The sequence below is a fragment of the Hydra vulgaris genome, chromosome 03, assembly GCF_038396675.1.
Source record: "Hydra vulgaris chromosome 03, alternate assembly HydraT2T_AEP".
NCBI lineage: Eukaryota > Metazoa > Cnidaria > Hydrozoa > Anthoathecata > Hydridae > Hydra > Hydra vulgaris.
Window position 1 is genome coordinate 21,573,485 of NC_088922.1, and position 21,405 is coordinate 21,594,889.

The 21,405-nt window shown below is 27.5% G+C and overlaps 1 long non-coding RNA gene across 1 annotated transcript; it reads left to right on the forward strand.

Annotated features, from left to right (window-relative positions):
- Positions 1-4,580: 4,580 nt before the first annotated feature.
- On the forward strand, positions 4,581-19,963 carry LOC136077680 (uncharacterized). Its single transcript, XR_010637181.1, has 3 exons — positions 4,581-4,768; positions 10,589-10,730; positions 19,715-19,963. It is a non-coding gene; the product is annotated as an uncharacterized LOC136077680 (long non-coding RNA).
- Positions 19,964-21,405: the final 1,442 nt, after the last annotated feature.

Sequence of the window (21,405 nt, forward strand, 5' to 3'; positions counted from 1 at the left end):
GGATCTAACTGCAAAGTTATACAAGAATTTTGTTACATAAATCAATAATATATGTATTTGGTATTCTAAACTGCCTCATTTTAAAAAAATGACCCCTACAATATTTACGGTACGGTCTGATAGATGATTAGTAATCTGAAAATGCATAAAATTTTTTTGCAAAACAAAAGTACTACACATGTTTAGACAGTTTAATCGAAAATTACCCAGGTCAATGGTTCCCTGATTCCATAACGCTGTAACTTATTACTATTCATGCACTTTGTGTAGTTAATCAATTAGTTTAGACGTCATCATCCAGTGAAACATTTTGATATCAGTTTATACAAAATTATAAAAAAATCCAAATTTTTCGCTTCACAAAGTAAATAATTATTTAATTACAAACATATGATAAACTATATATTTGGATGATTTTGAATGAATATTATTAATGTTAATTTTAAATAAACTATTCTTTAAACAGTGATATTATTGAACTCAAAACAAATAAAGTTTATATATGTAAATGGTTGCTAGAAACGGGTGCCACGAGCGCCCCTGAACTTAATATTTATTAAGTATATGTAATATATATACTTCTTTGGCTTTCTTGGCTTCACTTCACTTCTCAAAATAAATAAAATTTATATATATAAATAACTGCTAAAAACGAGCGTCACCGGCACCTTTGAATTTTCTAGTACCCGAGTAATAATAAATGTGTGGAAAAAGAATCTAAATACTTTAAAATACAGTAGCTATTGGACTTTGAAATAGTAATACAATACAACACAATAGCTATTGTAATTGTTTTTCATCCCAGCAATACAATGCAAAAGTTTTAGAACATCAATATATTGTTAGAAAAAAAAACAATACAATAGTTATTGTAACTGTAAAAATAACAATAAATAATGTTTTAATTGCATCTCTGTTATTACAATACAATTACAATTTCTTTTTAAACATAACTTCCAGAGTTTTAGAAATTTTGTTTTATATGAATTTGATATGATATTTCCAATTTAAATGATCGTAAAATAATACACTTAAAATTTTTAATCAGTTAACTATTTCGCTTTCAATGTTGTTCAAAAATAAATCTGGGGTTTATGGGGTATTTTATCAGTTTCAGAAGGTTTTGTGAATAAAATATATTTTGTTTTATCAATATTTAAGGACAATTTATTAATTCTTAAAGGCTTTAAACCACCCATTCATTTTTTTTTTGGTTCTGTTTTTACAGTAGAAAAAACGAAAAGCAAATATTACCATTATCTGAAAAATTAATTTAATAATTACGGAATTAACAATTAAGGAAATTTGAAGGTAAATGCATTTCATCTGTTTAGTTTAGAAATTAGAAGGTAAATGCATTTCATCCCCGTATGTTTGAAAAAGCAGAGAAACAAGTAAGATAAAAGAAAGGTACTTTAGTAAGTACTTTTGCTTTACTAAAAGAGGGCTTTTAGTAAAGCAAAAGTACTTTTTTTTTTTATAAGATAAGAGAAAGGGACTTTATTTTTTCTTATCAAACAAATATAAGAGCAATGAAAACAGCAAAATAAGTTTTAAAAAACATAATTGTTGTACATAAAAATGTTTTTACAACAATTTTAATGTTTTTACAACACTTTTAATGTTTTAGCAACAAATAAAGTTTTGAAACTCTTTCACTGTATTGGTTTACTGCAAGATTATAAAAAAAAATTGTTTAAGTTCTAGGGTATATGTCATTATTTAGTCAGTAGTAATCTCGGTGTCTCAGCTGAAGTCTAGAAAACAATGTATTTCTCTCTGTAATAAGACCATTCAGTTTTTGTAAATTTTTCTTAGAAAAAAAAGAAAACTTGGGTCCATAAAACTAAACTTGTTTTAATCTAATATAAAATCTAAAAACTCAAAGAAAATAACTAGAATTATTTTTAACATGCTTCAAAAAAATAAGTGTCTTGATGAAGTTAACTCAACTGTTGTGTTTATTGTTGAATTATCCCTTTTTAGTGAACTTTCTTTAAAACACGGAATCTTTTCTGATCTGATAAAATTTGCTAAAACAATTTCTATTTATAAAAATAGTCATGATTGTATAACATTTCTGTTTTTAAAGATTCTTGAAGATTTTATGTGCAATAGATTATATAATTATATTGAAAAAAATAATATTCTATGAAATAAACAGTTTGGTTTCCGAAAAATCGATTGTACTGATCATGCAATAGTTAATTTGGCAGGTAGCCTTTTAAAATGGTTTCATAACAATAACTATACACTTCATCTTCAAAATTGTAAGCAATGTGTAACGTATGACTAAAGTTGAAAAAGGCTAGAAGTTTTTAGTTTTTGTACCCCTCAGAGATCGTTTTCTTGTCTTTGGTAAGGAAGGAGGCGTGAACTTCCTTGTTAAATGCTCTTCCACAGTGCTCGGTAACAAGTCTGTTCGGTCTTTATGGAGGACCTAAAACAAAAATAAAATTAAAAAAATTATGTTAAACAATCAATTTATAAATTTTTTTTTAAATATCAAACAACAACAAACGTTTAAAAAAATCTTTAATTTATATTGGGAGTACTACTTTTAGTTTATCCAAAAAAAAAGTGAAAAAATGGGTATAAAATTACCTTTTTGAAAATTTTTCCTTTCACACCCCAAGAATTATTCTGTATAATAGAATAACACTGAATTAGAAAAATAATTGAATTAAAAAAATATTTTAGGGGTCTCAACTGACCCTTGAGTATTTAACGGATCCCTAATGTTATCCGAAAAAAAAAAATCTTAATTATGTATGTCAACCTGGTACTCAAAAGAAGCGAAATTTTAAACATGTTTTAAAAATAGCAATCATTTTATGAAAATAATATTACTTTTAATTTTATGCAAGAAAATTATCGTTTTTTAACATTTTTTTAAAAAAGATAAGTTTTAAACGGTTTTATAATTATTTGACTGGAACTCAAAAAAAAATTCACTCAGCGAAAAGATTTCAAAGGTTTTCAAGAATTCACTATTCAACTTTTTCTCTTCATTTAAATAAAGTAAAATATTGGTGTTGATAATGTCTAAACCTAGTCATAAAAAGCTTTTAGTTTTGAAACAAATAAAAATTATTGCTTTATGTATTTCAGTTATTTTTAAAATTTATTTTGGATTACCACCATATAAAGCACGCAAGCTTGCATTTGAATGTGAATGTGCAATAAAGTGTTTTATTAAGTTTCCGAAATCATTCGTACTAAAGGAGCATCCATAAATTATGTAGCAGTAAAACCACTGATTTTGGACCCCTTTGCCCTTGTACGCAGCTGTATGCTTTTCACAACCCCCAAATATGTGATAAAGTACCATTTTCGTTGTGAATGAATGAGTTTTGCTGCACAGCAATTCACCCACAACAATATTTAACATTGATGTAGATGCTAAGGGACTTTAACACATTCATCCATTAATAATGGTAGTTTGATTACTATTTAGCTCGATAAATATTTAAATATCTTTAATATTTTTTAAATACCTTTGCTATAAACAACAATCTAGAACAAAATGTTGTTAATCAACATTTTTCTGTATTTAGTTAAAAGACGGGCATTTTAAAAAGATGTTTACAAACTCAGCAGGAAATTGGTTTGCCTTTTGTTAAAAAAATACAATCAGATTACGCATTCGCTCCCCACCTTGTACAAATTCGTACATTGTTGGGCAATAATCTCTCCCACACACCTGCAAGCGTACTTTATGTACTTATGCTGGTACTTTTTTCATAAACTGTCAGATGTTATTAATAGAAATCCTTTTTCTTCATCTAATATTTGCAATGTTGATGAGACAGGTATCAACATTTTTCAAAATTTAAACCAGTTTAATGCTCGCATTAAGCTGTAAATGCATATGGCAGTAGTATGCCTCTAATTTTTTTTTTCCAAAAAAGAAATTCATTCATCACTTATGTGTTTTTTTTACTTATATGGAATGGGTGGAAAGCGAACAAGAGAAAGCTTAATAAAAAAGTTTGTAATATTACCGTTTTTTATTACCAATACCAATTACCATATTACCAATTTTTTTAATAAGCTTTGATAGATTTATTTAGATAGATCTGAAGATTTATTTTAGAATCCTGCAAAAATTTTCTAATAAAAAAAAATTAAAGTTATACTTAAAATTATACTTTAGTTTTTTTATTCAAAAGTTTTATATAATTTATAGGAAATATAATGTAAATAAATATAACTTATATAAAAAAAAACTTAGTTTTACAAATTGTGTTGCAACTAGCCCTGGCCTCGCCCATAATAGTTGATGGAATTATTCATTTTAGTTTTAGATGTTGGCATAATAGGAGTTAATATTATTATTAACATATTATTGTTGGCATAATAGGAGTTAATATTATATCTCGTAATTACAGAAAAAATTTGCAATTACAAATATTTGTAAACTTTCACATTAAATATATAAATTTTTTGCACCGAAACTCTTTAAGATTAACTTCTGTATTATAACTCATTTAACTTGCACGCGAAACTCGTTGCGAATTCGCAATAAGTTTCGAGTGCAAGTTAATGTTAAATAAGTTTTGTTTTTCATTTTAATTTTTAAATGAGTTTCGATATTACTAATGATGTTAATATCAAAACTCATTAAAAATTAAAATTAGTTAGATCATTTAGAAAAATCTCGAAGCTTTAATTGTGTGACCTATATTTAGTTGATTGTCTAACCTATATAGAGTTTAATACTTGCTTAAACTTGTGCTTGAATATCTTAGGAAAGCATATACTAAATGTAAGTTATTTTTGTTTTGATGAGTAAAATTTATTATTAAATTTTTTTTAGACGGTATCATTAATTTTTTTTTAAATAATTTTTATTTAGCAGAGGTTGCAAACTTTAGTTTCTGGGTTTTAATGTAAGCAGTATTAGCCTATCTCATATTTTTTATGAAAACAATTTTATAGATTTTTACTAATTATAGATAAATGACGATTTAGGTAGAAGTGAAGCTACGATTTTTTGTGATGTAGAGGTAATTTTCAGAAATGTTGCATGCCACAAACTTTTGTAACATTATAAATTTTTTCATAATGATATTTATAAAACATTGTGCCTAGTAGAGCATTGGATTACACACCCCTCTTTTCTTAATACCCTATCTCCGAAAAACACATCGAAAAGGGACGCAATACCAAATTTAATGATTTTAATTTTTTTTTAAATAATTTTGTTATAACTTAAGTTAGATTAATGTTAAGAAAAATATGATTAACATTTAATAAAATTAATATTTTGAAATTAGGCCTCCTTTTTGCGGTTGAATGTAAACTTTGAAAGCTAAAACATTTTAAAATGATATCTAAAATCTCGCTTTTATTCAGTTTTTCATTGATTTTAAAACGCATTTTTCCGTGATTAGAGATTTTAGAATTCATTCTTCACTGATGAGAGATTTTAGAACTCATTCTTTGCTGATTCTTCACATTAGAGTATCTTTTTCAGAAAAACAACGATTCAAAAATTTAAGATCCAAAAACATACAACTAAAATTGCACAAAAATCATGCATATAACCTAAAATCAATTTATGTAACTTAAAAATATATACTTATTATTTAATTTTTTTCTCAAATAAAATTTATTGTTTTACAATAATCTGCAGTTTTAAATATAAATAAAGAAGTAAACAAGCTAATGTGAAGTAGACAAGTTAACGATAACATAACGATAACATAACGATAACATAACGATAACATAACGATAACATGGTTTAGATTTAGTTGAGGAAACCTGTAGTATGGCGAAGGACAGACTAAAGGTTTCCTCAAAGCTTTTATTAGGTTGTTTTTTTTATTATTATTAATAAATAATGTTGTAAAAGTTTATGATAATCCTTTTAACGGTTAGGCAAACCATGAATATGTTTTTGCAACTAGACATTTAAAACTTTTGAGCCTGAGCCTTCCTTCCTTTAGTTCAAATTTTTTCCAGCGGCCTTTGATTGCTTATTGGTTCTGGTGAAGCATAAGCGTATCTCATTAAAAAATTTCTCTGCAGTTTGAACTCTTTTTATTTTTAATGAATATTTTTTTTTAAATTATTCACTTCCAATTGTCTAGATTGCGTTTGGAATCAAAAAACCGGAAATAAAAATCTAATGTGGTCAGTGTTTTTGCTATATCCTTGGGAGTTTCCCTTCGTAGGAATTTTCAAATTAACTTCTGAAAATTGTACAACTTTAGATAAATTGAATTACTTTCACTAATTATTGTAGCTGAAGAATGTTTATAAAAATATTTTTAATTTTTGATATCACCCAAACATCAAAAACTTGCAGAAGAAGTGTGGATGAAGTGGTAACGAAGAAGTGTGGATAAAGTCGTAATAAAGAAGTGCCGATGAAGTCGTAATAAAGAAGTGTGGATAAAGTCGTAATGAATATTAAATAATTAAGATCAGGCACTATAATATAAACCGAAAAGAAACTAAAAAAACTATAAGAACAACTTGGGTAAAATTACAAAGCTTAATGGATTCAGAAATCTAAAATAGTGTTAACATCAATTAGAATGTCCGTAGTAAATAAAATAACGAGCTTATACACCAATGTTCCGCTTCAAGAAACCATTAAATTTGCAGTCAATTTAATTTTGCTCCATAATAAAAACATCAAAATTAATAAAACTAATTAAAAAAAATATTCCAATTCGCCACTTCGCAAACACATTTTCTTTTTAAAGTACAAACTTATGATCAAATCAATGGTGTAGCAATGGGTTCTCCAATGACAATTTGTTCTTGCCAATTTGTTCATGGGTTATTTTGAAAATAAATGAATCAAAAAAATTTCAAAGATGTAAAATCTTTTTTCTACAGAAGATACGTTGATGACATTTGTGCTCAGTGGCGTAGGAAAGTTGCAAAAGTTGAAACTGAAAACACATGCTAAAAAGTAAAAATTTCGTATGATACAGCAAAGGCGTAAATGCAGTGTCCACCCCCCCCCCCAGTGTTTTAGTCATGTGGCTATCGACCCCTTCGCCCCCCTGTTACTACGCCAGTGTTTGTGCTGCTTTCCAGTCAGAAAATGACGCACATCTTTTTCTTAGATATATAAATAGTAGACACAACTCTATTTCTTTTACTATGGAACAAGAAGTAAATTCAAAAATATCTTTTTTAGACGTAGCTCTACACAAAACTAATTCTTTAGTTACTACTACTTTTTTTTGTAAAAAAAAACCTATTCTGGTCTTATTTTTGTAGAGAGCTAGTCTAACCAAATGCCTAATCGATAGAACGTTTAAAATTAATAGTACTAAACTTGGGTTTCACTCTGACATAAACAACCTCTTTTAAGTATTTCAAAGAAATATGTTCCCGTCTTGGCTAATTTCAAAAATATATAACTACTTAAACAAGATTAGTTCAAATTCTCCACCACAACAAAAAATCAAAGAATCTTTGTCTTATTTTAAACTGCCGTTTTTGATAAAAATATCTGATTCAACTAAAAAAAAACTGAGTTCATTTGCTAAAAGATATTGCCGTTCAGCAAATATTAAATCTGTATTAACCTCACTGAAAATTTCTAAACTCTTTTCTTCTAAAGATCCTATTCCTCTAGAGTTCAAACCGTTCGTGGTGTATAAATTCGTATGTGCAGGATGTAACTCCTGTTATATAGACAAAACTACTCGCTATCTCAAGGCCCGGATATCTGAACATTACAAGAGGGACAAAAAGTCTCATACCTATAAACATTTTCATGCTAATGAAAATTGTTTCCTGCAAATAAATGATAAGTGTTTTTCTGTGTTAGATTCTAACAAATTTGAGCTAAAACTTAAAGAAAGCATGAAAGAATGGTTAAAACCTGGTATGAATAAACGGGTTAACCATGTACAAATGACACTTTCTGTTTAGCTATTTTTTTATACATATTGCTTATCTTTTTTACCTATTCTTTTGTTATTTCCTATTTAAATTTTTAAAGCTCCTAATATTTATGTGTAAAATAATATTTATGTGTAAAATAGAGAATGCATTAATATCTATATCAGCAGTAAGATTAGAAATATCAGAATTTTAATAAAAAGTGCATATGTTGCTAATTATTTCATCAGTGTTAAAAAATTAACTGAAATTAATCTGAATCTGAATGGTTCTCTAAAAGTATATTTTTGTTTGTTTGGAAAGCTTTAAAGCTAAACTATTACTTTTACTATTAATTTATTGTAAATTACAACGATAATATACCATTTTCTCTATGTATCTCTATTTGCTCGAATAGTTTTTTCTTGATAGATGCAATAAATCCAATAAGTAATCCTCATTAATATATATTCCCGATACTTTTAGTTTACTTGTACTTTTTATAACTTGTACTAATTTAATCTAACAGTTTCATTACTATTGATCTTGGTCTACCTGCTTCAATTTATTCCAGACCTATGTGCCCGTTCAATTACAATTCCTTTTAAATTAAGTTTTTCTTCAAAAATATTTAATACCTTTAGCTCGGTGTCATCCCAATTTTCCTTTTCATTTTCTGATAATCCCTCTTTTGAAAGATTATTCCTTCTTTGTCTATCTTCAAGTTGCCTTAGTTTATAATCTTCCGTATCTCTGCTCTCTGATTTTGATGTGATTTTTTTTCTAATTCGAGATTTTTTTCTTGCATGTCTTAAGTAAAGTTCAGACTTTCTTCTATAGGTTGGGTAAATAAAAAAAAAGCAATTGCTTTTACTCAGTAATTGGTCAGCTTTACGTGAACAAAAACTTTAAGAGTTTTGATTAAGTTTTTATTCACGCAAAGCTGAGCAATTACTGAGTAAATTGCTCAACTTTACGGGAATAAAAATTCGTGAAAAACTTCTAAAGTTTTATACACGTAAAACTGACCAATTACTGAGTAAAAGCAATTGCTTTTTTTTATTCACCTGGCCTTATATCTTGCACATTTTCATTTTTGTTTAATCTATTAAAGTAATTTTTTTGTTCCTCTTTAACTATTATGTTTTCTTTTTGGAGTGTCGCACACAATTCTTTTACAGTAATCATTTCTTTTAGTAGATCATCAATTCTGTTGTTTGAAAACTTCAGATTTCTGCTTATTAGTTTTAGAATATCATTTTGTTGTTTAATAAACATTTTGTTGAATACATCCCGAACAAGCTTTATTGAAACTATTTGTTTATCGTTTTATAATTTATCCATGATGTATTACTTTGTGGTATTTGTGATTAAAGATAAACACTAAAACTTTAAAATACTACGATTTATTTTGAGGAGGCTGAATAAGTGCGAATTTCATAAATGCGAATCTGCATAAGTGCGAAGCAGTTGCAAAGACTGGCATAAGTGCGAACTGGCACAAGCGTGAACTGGCATAAGTGCGCCGAAAGAATTTGCAAACATTGGCATAAGTGCGAATTGGCATAAGTGCGAACTGGCATATGTGCGAATCAATTGCAAAAACTGGCATAAGTGCGAAATGGCACAAGCGCGAACTGGCATAAGTGCGCCGAAAGAATTTGCAAACATTGGCATAAGTGCGAATTGGCCTAAGTGCGAACTGGCATAAGTGCGAATTGGCATAAGTGCGAACTTGCCAATTCGCCACTTATGTCAATTTGCACTTATGCCAATGTTTGCAAATTCTTTTTGCTAACATTGGCATAAGTGCAAATGTTCTTATGCTAGTTTGCACTTATGCCAGTTCGCATTTATGCCAATGTTTGCAAATTCTTTTGGCGCACTTATGCCAGTTCGCGCTTGTGCTAGTTCGCACTTATGCCAGTTTTTGCAAGTGATTCGCACTTATGCCAGTTCGCGCTTGTGCCAGTTCGCACTTATGCCAGTTCGCACTTTTGCCAGTCGCACTTATGCAGATTCGCAGTTATGAAATTCGCACTTATTCAGTTGCCCCTTTATTTTCTTTTAATTATTACGCTTGCAAAAACACGTCAGCTCATGAAGAAAGTATGCGGCAGAATAACATTAAAAAAAAAACAAAAAAAAACAAACATATTTCTTGGAAAAATTAAGTTTTGAGGCTGGTTAGACTCTTTGGGTTTGGTACTGATTTTGCTATTAAAAGTGTAGATAATTATTGTTAAATATCTGTATGGGTAACGAACTTTCTCCTTTAAAGTTTTATATCAGAATCGTAACCACAGTTTGTGTATTGGAGGCCATGGTTGTTGAAAAAAATTTTCAAATGTTGTATTAAATTAAATTCAAGATCAGAATAAAATTCAAATCTTTATTTTCTTTCTTAGTTAAAAGATTGCCAGCCCAAAACAAAACCCTTAATCAAATAACTTTACTCCTTACACTGACCCCACCCATACCATCAATCAATACACAGTCTATTCCTCGGGTGTTCTCCCCACAAGTCAGTCAATGTATGTACACTACAGAACGTCTATCCCTAAATTTATCAATAAATGTACGCTTTGCGTAAAAATAAATAAATAAAAAAACAGTTCAAAAATAAAGAAATAAAAAAAAGAAATTGTTTCTAATTAGGTATAAATGTTTAGTCTTCAAAGTTGTTATTTATTGTTAACCTCATTATTTACGATAAAGTTGTTAATTTTAAATTTAGAAGTAACATGACACGTCAACAAATGATAGTTATAGTTTGCATGATTTTCATTGTAAGTATTGCAGAAAGTGGCAAAGCAGATGTCAGGAGAGGCGTTCGCTGTCGTTATGGCAATTGTCAAAAGTATGATTATGCTACAAAGGTAAAAAAAAAAAAAATACATATATATATATATACATTTTTTCATATATTTTGCTGTTTATAAAATAATATAAAAAAATTATCCCGTAAAAAAAAAAAGAAAATATATATATTATATAAACAGACAGGGGCTCAAAGAAGATATTGATGACCAGTGTCACCACAATCTTTACATAGAGCCCCTATGTGAGCTTTAACAAGTGCAAAGAAAATAAAGTTATTTTAATAAAAAAAAAAAAAAAAATGAAAAAAAAAAAAAGAAACTCATTTAAAAAAATCTTCAAAGAAATAACAAAACTTCGTTAAAAATAAATAAATAAAAAAAACAATACGAGGAATAAATTCCTTTGATTATATTAAAAAAATTAGATTAAAAAACGATAGTGTATATTGAAAAAACGATTATGTATTTGTTTTGTATTAATTTTCAAAGCTGTCATTTGATTTCAAAATTTCTTTTTTTATATAAAACTTAAATGAATTTACTGTTTTCACCATATTGATGTGTTTTTTTTTAAAACTGTTCCATATCTTAGGCCCTCGATAGGTTATATTATATTCTTTGTATTTAGTTAGTTTACGAGGTAGTAAGCCTCTCGTTTGAACTCACTGAATAGTTATTGTTTTGATTTATCTTAAATTTTGTTTCAAAGTTTTTTGGTGTGAGATTTTTAAAATGATAATACATAAAGATCATGTGTTGAAAAGTATTTATCTCGTATACATTCATCATCTTCATTTCCGTCATTAATGGCTTTGCATGCTCAAGTTTGTTTTTTCCGTGTACAAGCATGTTTTTGTACACTAAATATCCTTTTAAGTTTAGAGGGTTGTGTGCTTGCCCACGCAATGTTACCATAATTAATATAGCTATGAATTAGGCTGAAGTGTATTAATTTAAGACTTTGAGTATTAATTAAAGGACTAACTCTATACATTATACCAATAGTTTTTTTAATTTTTGATTCAATGTATTTTATGCGGGAAAGCCAAGATAAGTTTTCATCTACATAGACTCCTAGGTACTTTAAACATTCTTGTTTTTTAATTTGTTTACTATTTATAGAAAGAAATGGTAATTTAAGTGGCAGGTTTTCATCCTGCGTTTTTCTATAAAATAATGTTATTGAGTTTTGTCTACGTTTATTGAGAATTTATTAGCTCTGAACCATTTATTTACTTTTAACAGTTTAATATTCATTTCACCATCTAGCTGATTAATGTCATTATTGGACATAAAAAAATTAGTGTCATTAGCATACATAATTGAATTTAAATATGCAGATACATTACAGAAGTCGTTTATATACATTAAAAAAGGAGAGGGCCGAGAATTGAACCTTATGATACTCCACACAGAATGTTTAATGTACCAGAATCCGGATTTATCACATATTGCTTTCGGTCAGTATGGTAGTTTTTTATCAAAGAAAATGTTTTGTTTGTTACACATAATTACCATAATAATTTATTGTTTCTAAGAGTATAGAGTGGTCTACTGTGTCAAATGCTTTTGACAGATCTATAAAAATTCCTAATGTAAACTTATTTTTTTTAAAAGCGTTAGTCAACGGTTGATGCGGAAGTTATCGGACAAAATAAAAACGTCAATAACTTATTTATAAAAAAATAAACAAACTACTATTATATTTTTTTTAAATAAAGCATTTATCTTTTAATAAAAATATATTATTTTTTATATGAAAAAACACCACCATCTGCAATTGATCTCAATTTTGCTCTGACGCCTTTCATATGCGACTGTAAAAAGTTTAAATCAATTTCTTGTAGTTTTAGTTTAATGTGATCAATCAAAACTTGCTCTGTTGAAGCTTGCCAATCTCCCTCGTAAACCTTCAGTGCCAAATGTCCCCAAAAATATTCAATTGGTCGTGCTTGAGGCACATTTCGGGGATCGGATTCTTTATCAACGTAATAGACATATTGGTCCATCCAATTTAGAGAATCTTTAGAATAATAAAAACTTTCTAAATTTGGCCAAAATAAATAGTTAAAGTCTCCATGATATTTGTGAATAAATGGAAAAAGTCGTTTTTCTAAACATTCATTAATATAGATTGATGAATTGATCGCTACAGCCTTGGAAGTGCGAAACAATGGCTCGGACATACCACGGTCAGATATGGCTATCCACATTAATAATTTTTTTGGAAATTTCTCTTTTCCTATAAAACGAACACTTTCTGGGCATGTCTCTTTGTTGTTTATGTAGTATCCAGATTTTCCAGGCATGTTGTCCCCTGCAAAACAAAAGTATTTTTCGTCATCGATGACTAGAAGCGCTTTTGTGTTATAGAGTTGGTTAACTAGTTTCCTGCTTCTTTTCTTTGCCTTTATTTGTTGTTCTATAGTGTATTTTGGAGTCTTTTCACGTTTTCTATATTTAATATTCATTTTTCTTAACTGACGACCAATTGTCGATTGATTTACACCGAATTTAATACCTTTTTTTCTCTGACTGACCCCTTTTCGATTGTTGACAAGTCTCGTTAATTCGGCTTTCTTTTCTCTAGTCCAGGATGTCGGACGACCAGGGTGCTTTCTATCAGAAAACGATTGAACAGTTTCAAGTCTTTTTAGGTTATCATATATTGTACTTCGAGAAAATCCTTCCTTTTCAAAACGATTTACGATTTTTTTTTTTTTTATATTAGGTTTATTTACATTTTTAGTCGCTTTCAAAAGATTCTCGTTCAGCTGCATTTAACCTCATTTTACCACAAAAACTGATTATTATGCTCAAATAATAATCAGATTTTGTGATAAAATCAAAGATAAGCCACAAGAACTAATTATTATGTTCAAATAATGAAATTAGGATTTGTCCGATAAATTCTGCATCACCCGTTATTTGGTCAACTAATTCAATAATGGCATGTTCCGTTGAAATATTCTTTTGAAACACAAACTGTTTAGAGTAAAAGAGATTTTTTGTGGAATGGAAATAAATTCTGTTATACATAACGCGTTCTAATATTTTGGAAAAAACAGATAATACGGATATAGGTTTATAATTTGATATATTAGAACTATCATTGACTCTATAGATTGGGTACACTTTAGCTACTTTTAATGTATCAGAATAATACACCTTCATTGATTGAAATTTTCATAATATGAAACAGAGGTTTGATGATATGTTTTTTATTTAAAATTACAATATTGCTGGATATTTCATCACAACCCGGCGATTTGTTTATTTTTAAAGATAAGAAAGTCTCCTCAATTTCTTTTAACGATAATTCACTGTCACGTAATAAATTATTATTTGCAGAATTTAAATAGGATTTGAAGGAATCAATGGGAGGTACAATTTTGTTAGCTAAATTTAGACCAACTTTAGCAAATTGTTAAACTCTTTTGAGATTAGTGTTTGGCAGTGGATATTATTATCGTTAATAGTAATATTGAGAGGAAGTAATGAACTACTTTTATTACGACCCATTAGGTTATTAATTAGACTCCATGTTTTTTTTATATCAAGTTTACATTCAGAAATTTTTTTACTGTAAAGTTTTTTTTTTTTTCATTTTTAAGTAAGTTTTTATCAAAATATTTATAGTTTTGCTTCGATAGTATTTTTACATAAATAGACTTTCCAATTCTCTTCGTATAGCGTTTACGAGAAGTTATTGTTATTGAACGTTGATAGATGGCGCTTTTTTTAATTAATTGTTTTTGGACGAGTAGTCAAATTTATATCAATTTATATTAATTTTAATGTAGATAGGAAAGTGGTCACTTATGTCTGTTTTAAATATTCCTGTTTCAAAAGACATTTCTAAAAAGTGATTTAAAAGGATGTTGTCAATAGCAGTTGCTGAACTTTTAGTAACTTTAGTTGGTTTATTAATAAGTGGGTATATATTATATTTAAAAAGCATATCAAAAAACGATTTTGTATTTAGACTTTTTTCATAAGTTAGTGAATTTAAATTCATATCCCCGATAACGCATAGTTTTTATTATTATTATTAACTATTATATTTCTAATAAAATCTTCAAAAGGTTTGACGGTACCACTCGGAGGACGGTATACGCATACAACGACAATGTTTTTAGCTTTTTCACTTATGATTTCTATTGTTAAACACTCATAATCATTTTTGGTTAGTATAATAGAATATAAATATATATACATATATATATATATATATATATATATATATATATATATATATATATATATATATATATATATATATATATATATATATATATATATTTATATATATATATATATATATATATATATATATATATATATATATATATATATATAATTAGTAAAAAACACTTATCTAACTTTTATCTTCGACTTGGAGTTTCACCATTGCTGGATCATCAGGAAGAGTTACTAAATCTCAAAAAAAAATTCAATTTATAGAAAAAAATATTTTACAGGAAGTTATAAATTATTATAAAAAATTTTTAATTACTATATTTTTTTGTTAACGGGAAGTTACAGAAAGTAATTATGAAATAATTTTCTTTGGACTGGGGATAGTTTAATTTGGTCATTTGTTTTTATAATTTTTTAAGAGGTATTTATTTTCGTGCCTACATTTAGAAATTAATTCAGATTTTTTATTTAATAAATTTTCTTGATTCAAATGAGTAATTATTTCAAATTTTTCTTGCAAACATAGCATACATTTTTTGGAAATGTTATTATAGGCAGGGGCAGATTTTAGAATAGACCATTGTAAATTAAAATTTTTATTTTTTTCTTTTAAATCCAAAATATATTTTGACAGCATAGTCTCTTTTGAATATTTTTTGTGTTTAAACGATTGTTTGTGGTTGGCATAACGTTTTTTCCATTCCCCCTCGGTTAAGCCAATATATTGTTTATCAGGGTTGTTTTGTGAGGAAACAATGCATTTGTAAATTACATTTTTCGAAAGGCATTTTCCATTTAGAGGGCAATCTATTTTTTGTTTACAATTACAATAATCAGTGTTTTTTTCCTTTATATGTTCATTTTTATTAATTAACGCGTAGTTGTGGCCTTTTATAATTCTTTCTAAATTTTTTGTACAACAATAACTTACTTTAATGGTATTTCTGTTAAAAATCTTATGTAATTTATTAGAGGGAGGAAAATGTTTGTCTACTAATTTTAGAAAAATTTTACCAATATTTGTTGAAACATTTTTGGTGTACGGGGGGTTAAACCAAATTATGTTTCTATTTCTATTACGCTTTTTTGCAATTTTCTTTTCAAATTTTAGCTCGAAATTTTTTTTTTATGACCTAATGACGAATTATTGTATATTAATGTAAATTCGAACCATCCCCCTCAAATTCTAAAACAAATTCCAATTTCAATTAACAATAGGCTAAACCAAAACTCTTCTAATGAAAATATTTTTAACTCCTCTAAACGCGTTTATGAAGATGCCCTTAAAAAAAGTGGCTTTCAAAATTTCGAGCTAAAATTTGAAAAGAAAATTGCAAAAAAGCGTAATAGAAATAGAAACATAATTTGGTTTAACCCCCCGTACACCAAAAATGTTTCAACAAATATTGGTAAAATTTTTCTAAAATTAGTAGACAAACATTTTCCTCCCTCTAATAAATTACATAAGATTTTTAACAGAAATACCATTAAAGTAAGTTATTGTTGTACAAAAAATTTAGAAAGAATTATAAAAGGCCACAACTACGCGTTAATTAATAAAAATGAACATATAAAGGAAAAAAACACTGATTATTGTAATTGTAAACAAAAAATAGATTGCCCTCTAAATGGAAAATGCCTTTCGAAAAATGTAATTTACAAATGCATTGTTTCCTCACAAAACAACCCTGATAAACAATATATTGGCTTAACCGAGGGGGAATGGAAAAAACGTTATGCCAACCACACACAATCGTTTTAAACACAAAAAATATTCAAAAGAGACTATGCTGTCAAAATATATTTTGGATTTAAAAGAAAAAAATAAAAATTTTAATTTACAATGGTCTATTCTAAAATCTGCCCCTGCCTATAATAACATTTCCAAAAAATGTATGCTATGTTTGCAAGAAAAATTTGAAATAATTACTCATTTGAATCAAGAAAATTTATTAAATAAAAAATCTGAATTAATTTCTAAATGTAGGCACGAAAATAAATACCTCTTAAAAAATTATAAAAACAAATGACCAAATTAAACTATCCCCAGTCCAAAGAAAATTATTTCATAATTACTTTCTGTAACTTCCCGTTAACAAAAAAATATAGTAATTAAAAATTTTTTATAATAATTTATAACTTCCTGTAAAATATTTTTTTCTATAAATTGAATTTTTTTTTGAGATTTAGTAACTCTTCCTGATGATCCAGCAATGGTGAAACTCCAAGTCGAAGATAAAAGTTAGATAAGTGTTTTTTACTAATTAATTATTGCTCTGTTCTTTAAGAACATTGAGCACTCTATTTGTAAAATACACTAACATAATTTACATATATATATATATATATATATATATATATATATATATATATATACATATTATTTTTTATTTTATTCATTTATTTAGGTATTCCAAATAAATCTAACGGTTTTATCGCAGGGCATAAAAGCAGAATATTACCTCCCCTCCCTCGATTCCCTTCTACCCCCCCCCCCACCTCCCTCAAAAATTAAAAATTAAAAAATTTATTAAATAATGAAGTTTTTAGAATGAGTTTTTTTTAGATATATGTAAACATAGATTTCAATGATGTAACTTATTTCTCATTAAGACAATTAAGTGCATAAAATTTTTTGTTTTTTTAACCTAGCTAAGTTAAAAAACAAAAAATTTACGTCCCATGCCCACTGGCCAGTGGGCACGGGACGTAAAAAAGACGTCTTTTAAACGTTCTAAAAGCCTTTTGAACGTTTATAATATTTTTTAGATCTTGTGGAAGGGTCATAACAAATTTGTAATATTTAAAAAGCATAGATTTTTCTATCATAAAAATATTTTTGAAAAATTATATAAAATCGAATTATTTTGGTTGAGATACTTAAAGTAAAGCTCAAAGCAAGTTTGTTAAGAAAACGTTTTACCAGCCAAAAAGTCTCCTGTTGTAGAGATTGTAATAAACACTGTCACTGTTAGACAAAGTGTGAACAATAAAAAATAAAAATAATACAAGTGATACTGTTGTAAACTTAAATCATTTACAAAAATAAAAATATTGGTGGAGTGGATTCTCATGATTGTGGATGTCCCGAATAACATTTTTTTATTATCTAACCGGATATGAAATATCCGTCTATTCGAAAATTATCCGGCCGGATAATGTAATTCAAATCATAAATTATATATTTTATTATGAAAAAGTATTACCGTGATATACCTTCAAAATGGCGAGTTTTGTTTGGAAAGCTTTTCAAAATTAATGATAGCTGTAATTTCACAGCAATTTGCATTCGATGTGAAAAGCAGATAAGCAGGGGATCTAATAAATCTAGACAGAGTCATTTTCCATAACTCCACTGCATAATCACGCAAAAAAAATTTCATTGATAGTTTGTATAAACAGGAAAAAAAACAAAAATTGAATCTTCTTCAGCTGCACAAGGAAGTTCAAAATGAATTGAATTCTGATCAAATCACCTTTGTAAACGCTGCTCAAGGAGTTGGGATTTTTTTTAATCACTCAATTATAGAAAAAATTAATAACGTTTTCAATTATTGGAGACATAAAGAAAAGTTTCCACTGCTGAAAAGAGTTTGAATTACTAGCATTCTCTGTATTTTCGGAAGATTGTTATCGTTATTTTATCAGAAAAAGCGATCAAGGTTACCTCAACGTGGAGAAAAAAAAAGACGAAATTTCTCCACGTTAAGGTAAAAAAATATAAATGAGTAATAAACTGATGTTTTTGTTGCGTATATATAATTTTAGTAGCATTTTTATAATAATAACCACAATATTAATTAGAAACCATTAACATTAGATTATTTAAAAATATAACATTTCTAGATTTTTTTAAATTTTAAAATAACATTGAAATGAAATATCCGGTATATAAAAACCGGATAAAGTTATTATCCGGCCAGATATCGGATATTGAATAATACTCCTATTCAACCCTGATATCCGGCCGGATACCTAATCCGGGACACCCCATACTCATGATAATACTCTAAAATTTTCTGGATATATAATTATGGATATTTATGACTTTATTTATGATGAAGTTGTTTATGATTTTTTTTAAGAACTTACTTGTCTGGTGTGCCATAATGAATAAATTTGTTGTTTGATATCTTGAGAAATATGAACTTTTTTAAATGTTCAAACAAGACATTTTTTTAAAGTTTTTGTAGTTATAAAAATGTTTTTAGAAGGTGTACAATATAAATAAGAGAGTTGTTACCATTATATGGACATTGAATCATAATCACGCAGGCTGTTACCCAGTGCGAGCTAAGGTTTAGTACAAATGTAATTCAGAATTCCACGTACTTATAAACTAAAGATATTTTTTTGCACGTATTAAATTGCTCCCAGAAGTCCTTACTGTCGTATCAGAAGAGCATTTAACTAGGAAGTTCATGCTTTTTTCATTACCAATATTGCTTATTGGGCTTAAGTCAGCCCTGAACATTAGACTACTTAGTTTTGACCCAGAATTCTAACAACTGTTTCACGACTGCATTATACTAATAAGCTTATAAATCTTTTCCGTATCCACATAGCACAGAGGGCCCAACCATAATAAATCCGGCCGTGTTATTTTTGTATCTTTAATTTATTTCAAAATGTTTAATATTTCTGATTACATTTCTCGGTATCGAATCTTGAACCTCTTGTTTTAGAGCCAGGACTATAATCACTGCATTACAGCTGCTATAAAATCTTATTAATTGTTTTAAAATATAATACAATTACTTATACAAAATTAAATTTAAATATAAATAAAGTTAAACTTAATTATTTATGTAAAATTTAGTAATATTTATGTTTTGTTAAAGGAATGGTGTTACGCAAGAAATGGTCTATCTCAAAGTTTCTCACCAAAAGAATGTGATCGTTACACAGAATGCTATGGGTTAGATTGTGTATAAAGTAGTATGTCAATAGATAACCAAAGAAAAGAAGAAAAAAGAAGAAAAAAACTTTTGATTACTAGTATATATTTATAGTTTCATGATGGCTCTCGGTATATGAGTTAAAATATCACTTTATATCACTTTATTATTGATATATAGTATCATACTAAACATGACGTGTTTTTTTTTTATTATTATTATTATAAATATATGCAAATATTATATATATATATATATACATATATATATATATATATTTATATACATATATATATATATTATATATATATATATATATATATATATATATATATATATATATATATATATATATATATATTTATATATTTATATATATATATATATATATATATATATATATATATATATATATATATAGGGCTTTGATGCAGCTCCGGAGCTATCCGGAGCTGGTGGTTTTGCATGGAGCTGGCGACGGAGCCTGCTCCAAGCCAGCTCCAACCTTTTGATATTTTGAGATATCAAATTTTCATAAAATTATTACTTTATATAATGAGATTTTTTTTAATGAATTTAAACAATTACGCTCATTAAAATATTCATAATTTCTAAATATAGCACTTTTTCATATGGTTTATATGACCTTCCCCCCCCCCCCTGCGTTTTGCTTTACAATTTTTTGAGTACCCTCCACCAAACTAAAAGTACCTACCCTTTTAACCTAACTACTTAATATTTTATAATAATATTTTAAATTTAGTGTCTCCCTACTTTTATTATTGACCCCTCTCCCCCATTCGAGCGCACGTTCTTTATGGACGCTCCTTAACGAAAAAATACTTTATCTACGTGTTAAGTCACATGATTTGATTTAACATTTTTAATTAGTTGAAATATTTTTAGAACAGATTTAAGCATGTGAGTTTCAAATAAAATAAGAAAATGATTTTAAACAATTTTTTTTATAAAAATAGCTTCAAACTCAAACGATCCTGAGAGGTTTTTAGATAAGTATTTTTCAATTGGTAAAACAAAAAATTGGTTACATGTAAGTTTACAGAAAAGATAAATAATAAAGTGATTTCATGCGCCATGCAAATAAAAAAATAAAAAGTTTACAAATACAAAATTGTTGAATCTGAAATGAGCTTTATGGCCCAAAGAAAATCTTCAAAATCATTTTTATCACAATCACAAGATTTCAATACTAAAAAAACAGATCACATTAGATTCTCTTGTTATAACTAGTAGCTAAACAATAAATCAAGTGCTAAAACTTTTAAAATTGGAATTATTAAAATGGTTATTAAAATAACGGAGTTTTGTTGAAAACATTTGCGGATGAAGGATTTCAGTTGGTTACAGGCCAATTAACTAAAACTCTTTGATCCAGTACTGGACACAATTCTGAACGCAATTTGATAAATGAATTTGCTGAAATAAAGAAAGCCGAAATAAATAAAATATTGTTACAGAAATTTATTTATGTGAAAACAGATGCAGCCACTCGACATTCCGGATAATTGAAAGATTATTACTTTGGCGTCAACTGTGTGAGCAATTTGCTGCAGTTGATCAGATATTTTTTCTACGCCCTGAAATATGGAACAAGTCAAGTCATCTTTGCGATC